Below are 8,472 nucleotides of genomic sequence, written 5' to 3' on the forward strand. Positions count from 1 at the left end.
GAGAGCAGTCAGGGCTTGGAAAAGTGCTGTTAGCTGCCTCTCAGAACTGCTCAGGCCACCAAACCAGCCAGTCTGAACCTAGTGTCCAGCTGTCCTACTCCTGGATTGAACAGCAGACCCTCCCCACTGCCTCCTGCTGCTCCAATTATCTGACATTTCCTCCTTGGGGGCTTTAGGATACTTTTAGGTGGGTGAAAATAAAGTTCAGCAATTAATTAGTTCTTGATGAAGCAAAAGATACCAGCATGTTAACATTTAGAGCATGGGAGATGTGTGAATTCTCTAAAAAGAATTTACAGAGTCAGAAGTGGAAGGATGGGGCGGATGTAGCTCAGTGGTAGAATACATGCCTAGCATGTTCAAGGTCCTGGGTTCAATCCCCAGTACCTCCATTAAGAATAAATAAGTAAATAAATGTAATTACTTTCCCCCAGGGAAAAAAGAAAAAGAAAGTGGAAGGGAATACAGAGACCAGGGATTGCTCAATTTTAGTCATAAGCCTCAGTACCATTTGACTTTAAACTATTTGTATACATTGTATAACTTTTGATAAAAATAATAGATTTTTAAAGCAGAATTAATTGTTTTAGATACTGAATTTGAGATTCTTTGTCAGTTCTTAGTCTACACAGACAGTTCCATTAGGCATATAGGAGAAGACCTAATCCAAGGGTTCTCAGCCCTGCCTATGCATTATAACCATCTGGGGAGCTTTAAAAAATACCAGTGACCAGACACCAGGCCAATGAAATCAGGATCTTCAGGCAGAGCTTGGACACTGGTATTTATTAAAAGTTGTCCAGATGATTCCAATAGGCCACCAGGGTTGAGAACTCGTGAATCCTTCTTCTAGTCTGTTTTTTTTTCTGTCCTCCAATGGATATGTACACACTTCTCTTCCCCTTAGACTGTGAGACCCTTGAGAATAAGTGTGACACATACACATCTTTATTTCCCCAAAAGTAGAGCAGGGCCTTGAACATGGCAGGTGCTCAGTAATTATTTATTAATGGACTTTCCACTTTCTGAAAAATCAGAATCTACAAGGGTCAACACTTCTATTGAACGGAATGAATGTCTAATTTTGGAGATTTCGAAGAGGTGAGTGTGGAGAATAAACAACACTGCAATAAGGGAGAATGGGAGCATAAAGGAATTTCAATTGGCTTTAGGCAAAAGTTAAAGGTCCGTATGATGGAAGTTTGTTAGATTTGAGTCTGAGATTAGGAACTGGTAGAGACTAAGAATAACTGGCTAACTGGGTTGTACTCAGAATTCTAAATTTTTTCTATGGACCCTTAATTTACTAGATAAAACAATTAGTTTGATGAAATAACATGCCTGCTGTGAGAAGCTTCTAAAACTTACTTTAAAAAAGAAGGGTGGGAAGGGATAAATTGGGAGTTAGAGATTTGCAGATACTAACTACTATATATAAAATAGATAAATAACAAGTTTATACTGTATAGCACAGGGAACTATATTCAATGTCTTGTAGTGACCTATAATGAAAGAGAATATGAAAATGAATATATGTGTGAGTGTATATATATATGACTGAACTATTATGCTGTACACCAGAAATTGACCCAACATTGTACACTGACTATATTTCAATTAAGAAAGGTAATATAATTCTATTATATATGTTTGAGAAACGAGAAAGGAAAAATAAAAAGTTCTTCTCATCTTGTTATCCAGGCATAATTTTATTTTATTTTATTTTATTGAGTTATAGTCAGTTTACAATGTTGTATCAATTTCTGGCATAGACCACAATTTTTCAGTCATACATGAATATACATATATTTATTTTCATATTCTTTTTCACCGTGAGCTACCACAAGATCTTGTATATATTTCCCTGTGCTATACAGTATAAACTTATTTATCTATTGTATATATACCTGTCAGTATCTACAAATTTCAAACTCCCCGTCTGTCCCTTCCCACCCTCCTCCCCTCTGGCAACCACAAGTCTGTATTCTATGTCTATGAATCTGTTTCTGTTTTATATTTAAGTTCATTTTCTTCTTCTTCTTCTTCTTTCTTCTTTCTTTTTAGATTCCACATATGAGTGCTACATATGGTATTTTTCTTTCTCTTTCTGGCTTACTTCACTTTGAATGACATTCTCCAGGGACATCCATTTTGCTGCAAATGGCATTATGTTGTTATTTTTTATGGCCGAATAGTATTCCATTGCATAAGTATACCACAACTTCTTTATCCAGTCATCTGTCAATGGACATTTAGGCTGTTTCCATTTAGCTATTGTAAATAGTGCTGCTATGAACCTTGGGGTGCTGATGTCTTTTAAAATTAGGGTTCCTTCTGGATATATGCCCAGGAGTGGGATTACTGCCAGGTCTAATTTTTTCATTTCACTAATTTATTTCTATTGTTGATTTTTAAAAAAATAAAATTATTTTACATAGTTGTGATCAAACTGTATGATGAATTTTATATCCTGTGTGTGTGTTTTTTCCAAGTAACCTTTTTTGTGAGACATTGTTGTAGACTGTATTATTCTTCCCAATAGTTTATCACTCCCTATACTTGTACCATTTGTAGTTTCCTAGCATTAGAGCTGGAGTATATTTCTACCCCCTTGACATGGGCGTGGCCATATGACTTTATTTGGTAAATGAAATGTTAATAGCTGTGATGTATACAGAGGCTTTCCCCATTTCAGCGTTAAGTCTGCTTTCCTGGGCTTCTGCTTCCACTATGAAGACTTTGTCTTGGGCAGCCCACCAGTCACGGAGGAATGAAAGATGTGAAGCACACTAGAACTCGATTCATGGCTGGAGCCAAGTTCCACTGATCCTGACTAGATTAGCCAAAATCTAGCTGACCTGCAAATGCATAAGTGAGAAATAAATATTTACTATATGACTGAGATTCTAAGGTGGTTGTTTGTTTTGCAGTGGTAACTGATTCATACAGGCATTTCCACATGTTGTAGCATAGTCTTCAAATTTTTCATTTTTAACGATTGTACAGTATCGCAGAAGATTACACAAAATTTCAGTAACTATCTTTCTAATAAGTTGGGTGACTAGCAATTTTACACTATTAAAATCAAGTCAGGCATATGACCTTTTCTTTCTTTGGTATATATATGAATCCTTAAAGATGAGATACTGGGTCAAAAAAGTGACCTCAATAAGACATTCACCTTGTTCATATTGGCTTTCTTGGAAAGTGTATAGAAAACCCCCCAAATCATTGTACGTAACAACATATATATTTGTTGCCATAAACAAGAGAATAAAATGCTGACATCAGGTTCTGATGACGAAAGAGGCATTGGCATTTCAAACAGGTGGCTCAGAGTATGCTGTCTGCATGCAGAGTAAAACCAAGGCCCATCACCCTCACCCAGAACCTCAGAGGAAGAACCTAATTTGAAGAATTACAGATGAGAACACGAATTATGTAACCTTAACATTACACAGTGGGGAGGGTATAGCTCAGTGGTAGAGTGTGTGCTTAGCACGCATGAGGTTTTGGGTTCAGTCCCCAGTGCCTCCATTAAAAAAATAAACAAACAAACCTAATTAGCTCCCCCAAAGAATTAAATAAGAAAAAAAATGTATGTATAAACCTCTGATCACTTGAAACTAATGTAAGGTAAGGTACTATCTCAGAGAAAGAAAAGATGGGATACCTCTGATCATTGATAGGACTTTTTTTAAAGAGAAACTCTGGCAAGGAGAAACCCATTTAAGGGAAGAGGAAGAACTATCGAGGCAAACTAGATTTCCTATGAAGCTGAGCTGCCCCAGTTTCTCCAAGGTTATAGGGAGGGAGGCTGAACATAAAATTATTTTCCAGAAGCTTCAATTTGAAATAAGCACAAAATTTATAATAACCATATGTTACTATTTACTGAGATGTTACTACAACCAGCTACCAGTTGCTAATGCTTTGCATGTATTCTCTCAACAACTCTATGAGACATACCATATACACATTATGTCCATTTCATAGATGATAAAACTGAGGCTCAGAGAATAACTTAACTTTCTTAAAGGCACATGTCCAGTAAGTGTCCAAACTGGATAAATGTTTAACATTTAAATAGAATCCTTCATTAAGTAATCTCAACTCTAAGAATGTGTAAATACGTTAAAAATATTCTCCAGAGGTGAGACTATTCAAGTTTGCTGTCAGGCTCCTGTCAAGCTCCCATCTCTAGAAAGCATTGAAATAACTGACTAGTCTATACTGTTTCCAATACTTAACATCTGTCAGTTCTCCCAGAGCCTCCCGATCATTCTGGAAAAATCTGAATTTCTTCTTCTGCAAAGCTCAGGGTCAAACTCAGGTCATATTCCTGACCTGTCCAAGGTCAGGGACTCCTACATGAACTGGCAGATCCCCTCTGAGGCTGCTGCATCTTGGCTTCTCCCACTGCAACCTTGGAGGCACTTTCTGGTGATTTAGGATGTAAAGCCCCATCTTCCTCCTTCCTTTAAAATCTCTTGGTTGGGGGGGACATATATATGAAATATATATACCCATTTCACTTGATAAGCAGCAAGATCTAATATATATAACTATATATGATATAAATATTTAAAATAATATATAAAATATATTAAAATATATATTAAATCTTGCTGGTTATCAAATGAAATGGGCATTTAGAAAGTTCCAGGGACAGTGTTTTCCCTCTGAATCTACCTCACCCACAAGGGGAAGGCAGAGCCTTAAGCTGCCTCCTCGTTCAGTATCTTCAGTTGACAAAGGCAATGTGATTTTGAAATAAAATGGGATCGGACTCCATCTTTGTTCCCTTTTGCATTCTCAGCCTAAGATGGAAGTGAAGAAAGAGGAATGAGGACACAGCCATTATGTACGTCCTCTTCTTATTGTTTACGGCTTCTGAATCATCTCAGGCCATTTGCATTTAAAGTGCATCTTCACCCCTGCTTTAATCAGGAAAAGTTGGCTTCTTCGTCCAATTACACAGCTTGGAAGAAGCTTGTGTTGGGGGTGGGGGGCAGTGGGGAAAGCAGGGGCTCCCTTCCAAGACAGCCAGATATGACAAATAAACACCATCAGTTAAAGGCTAATACATCAAAATACCTTGAAATCTCCCTTTCTGTGTCCTCTGATAACTAAGCTTATACTAACACGTAGTGAGTGCTTATTATGTGTCAGATACTGGGCAAAATGCTTTAAATACATTAAATCTTGCATCCTCCCTGAAATCTCTGAATTATGTATAGCAGCCCCATGTCAGGTAGGATAAGGCGGTGTTAGGAGCACGACTCCTGTGCTATACAGTATAAACTTGTTTATCTATTTTATATATACCAGTCAGTATCTGCAAATCTCGAACTCCTAGTAGCTTACAGTGAAAAAGAATAGGAAAACGAATATATGTATATTCAGGTATGACTGAAGTATTGTGCTGTACACCAGAAATTCACACAACATTGTGAACTGACTATACTTTAATTGAAAAAAAAAATAGAATTAAAAAAAATAATTGCACGACTTCTAGGGTCAGACCCACCGGAGCTTTGAATTCCAACTCTATTCTTTATTGGCTGAATGGCCTCAGGCAAGTTGACTTCCCCCTTGAAGACAGCTTTCTCATTTGTAAAATAGAGGTAAAATTCATACCTTATACCTTAAGACAAAGATGAAGATTGAAATAATAATACATGTAAATAAAGCCTGGCATGGGGAAGGCTTCCAATAAATTTGGGCCCTGATTAGCTTTCATTTACAAATGAGGAAACTGTGGGCTTGCCTGAGATCACAGAACTAGTCCGTTCTGCACCCAAGACCTGAACCCATGTCTGCCTGACTCCAAAGTCCACCTTAGCCACGATGCTCTTCCACCTTCCTGCACATCAGAGTTTAAAGGCATGAGTCTTCATGTTAATAATATAACAAACAGTAATTGATTTGATTTGCTATTGAGACTAAGGTTGGATATACTCAGAAAATTTGTGATATTATGCAGCATACTTCTTAGCTTCTAAAATTTTTCTACAAATCAACATGATACCCAAAATTACTTACATAACAGAAATGTTTAAAGTGTCTTCTACACTAAGAAACTTTCAGAATGTTCCTTTCATTTCTAGGTCTATATAATGACGTTACAGAAAGACCAAAAAATTGAGAATGACAAGAGAAAAGCCATCCCCATTCCTACCACCGGATCACACAGTTGCTTTCGTTTTTGCCCATTCATTTCCAGTGTTAGTCCATTGGCAGATATATTTTAGCAGAGCTGTAATCACAGAGTACACCCCATTTTGCATCCTGTGGGGAGGTTGTTCTGGAGGCCCGTTCCCACTCTGCAGTCTCCCACACGGTACACGAGACCTTGTGCACACCGCAGCATAGGAAGGGGCGATTCTTGGTGGTGCAGCAGAGACTCTTAGTCCCAGTTGGGCCAAGCCCACTTGAATTTACACCGACAGAGGGGAAGACAATAATGGGCAAGTAAAGGATGCAAAAGCTCTTCACCAAAGTCCATAAAATATGGAATGTGGGGGTGCGGTGTAGACATCTTGGGGAACTTGGCAACAGAGTAACACGATTAGGACTGAAGCATTCTTCTTCCCTCATTTCCCCATAGGTCACTGTGAGAAGCTGGCATTGGTTGTTTTGCCCTTCCTGAAGGGTGGCTGTTGCCAAGCCCATGACTCTGGAGGTCTGTAAAACAAAGCTATTTGTCCAAAGGGACCTAAACAGTGTTGTCCAAATTTGCCTGATAAGAATCACCTGTTGTGTTTGTCAAAATTCCAGATCCTGGGCCCCTCTCAGCTCTAGGGCAGGTGCCTGAGTCTGGAATTTGATATCATTTAGGAAACACTGTATTGAATGTTGTAAAGGGTGGCGACTATGTTGGATTACACGAAGAACGCCCCCCCTATTTATAGCGCTACTCAGGAATGATCAGAACTTCCATCAGACTGAGCTCTGAGGAGGCACCCAAGTACTTGGGTGGATTTCAGGGCCAGAAGTGACAAGGTTCAAACGCAGGCTCAGGCACCCAAATCTAATTTGGTCGGGTTAACTGATCCTTCTTACATAAAATGGAAATAACAGTATTATAGCCATCCCTCAGATGGTCATTGTAAAGGTTAAATGCTATGTTTCATGTGCTTGGTACAAAACCAAAGTGTCAACAAACAGTAGCTATTAAACCACTACTAAATTCTCAGTGCCTGGCATATGATCAAACACTGTTACTTAACCTTTCTGAAGCTTAGTTTCTTCCTAGGGATAACGGATGTTAGGGAGGGGGAAATTTCCCCCCATCCTTCTTGAGTTCTTTTAGCTATAAATTGTCACAAGGCAAATTAACAGGAGAAAAAAATTAATAAGTACACACAGAGGTTTCATAGAAATCCCCTCCTCCCCCCACAGCCAAACTGACCAAAGAGGCTGTTCACATAACATTTTTAGACAAAGAAACAATTATTTGTGAAGATTTAACAAAGGGGTTTGTGCTTGGAGTAGCAGACTCATGAAGAAGGAACAGAATTTGTTTATTCAACTTTCTTAGCCTTGAATTCCTTATGTGGCGATAAGGATGCTTTCTATCCTCCTGGTGCAGGGAGGACATTTTCACATGGGAGATTTACTTCCTACTTTCCTACTTATCGTGTTTTCCTCCACCTGTTTCTCAAGTAACTTGAATCCAAAATAATCAATATGCAATTGTGGCATATCTTGGGGCAGCCTGCTCTGAGCTCCAGCACAGAGGTATGATGAAATGGACACTTCTCAAGCAGTATTTTTTTTTTAAAATGCTGTGTCTCTGGGGTTATTTGTAGGTTGTATTGCTTTTCTGTAATCAGATAATTACATGCTCTGTTTGCCACATGTAGGCAACGTCATGAAGTGATAATGTGGCCACATTGGAACCGGATTTAGTGCAAACTGGATTTGCATGGTTGTCTGTAACACGAGCAATTTCTATATGTCAGTCTCCAGTGAATTATGAGCCAAGAGATTGTGACAAAGGGAGACAGGAAATATGGGAACCTGGCTGACCACAGTATCACCAGGGATGTTAAAAATAATAGATTCATTGTTTGATTCCTCATGTCTGGAAAAGAGTCCAAGAATCTGCATTTAAAAAAAAAGCATGCTGATAGATAAACTGCAAGATCCTACTGTAGACACAGGGAAATATATTCAATAGCTTGCAATAACCTATAATGAAAAATAATATCTATATATCTATCTATATCTGAATCACTATGCTGTACACCAGAAACTAACACAACATTGTAAATCCACTATACTTCAATTAAAAAAAAAAAGCGTACTGAAAGTTTCTATCAGCAGCCAAGATTCGGAACTATTTGACTGTAGTGTAAACTCCGACAGTTGGGTTTTTTTTTTTTTTTTCCTTCTTTCTTTATCCACTTCAAAGATGGCTATCTTGAATAAGCATATTGCCAGCCACTCCCCCCCCTCCCCCCGCCA

General features: G+C 38.4%; 1 protein-coding gene across 1 annotated transcript in view; it reads right to left on the bottom strand.

The window, feature by feature from the left end:
- AP2B1 (adaptor related protein complex 2 subunit beta 1) overlaps positions 1–8,472 on the bottom strand; it is a 140,632-nt gene that overhangs the window by 130,476 nt on the left and 1,684 nt on the right. The window lies entirely within an intron of this gene.

Source organism: Camelus dromedarius, chromosome 16 (genome assembly GCF_036321535.1).
Source record: "Camelus dromedarius isolate mCamDro1 chromosome 16, mCamDro1.pat, whole genome shotgun sequence".
Classification (NCBI taxonomy): domain Eukaryota; kingdom Metazoa; phylum Chordata; class Mammalia; order Artiodactyla; family Camelidae; genus Camelus; species Camelus dromedarius.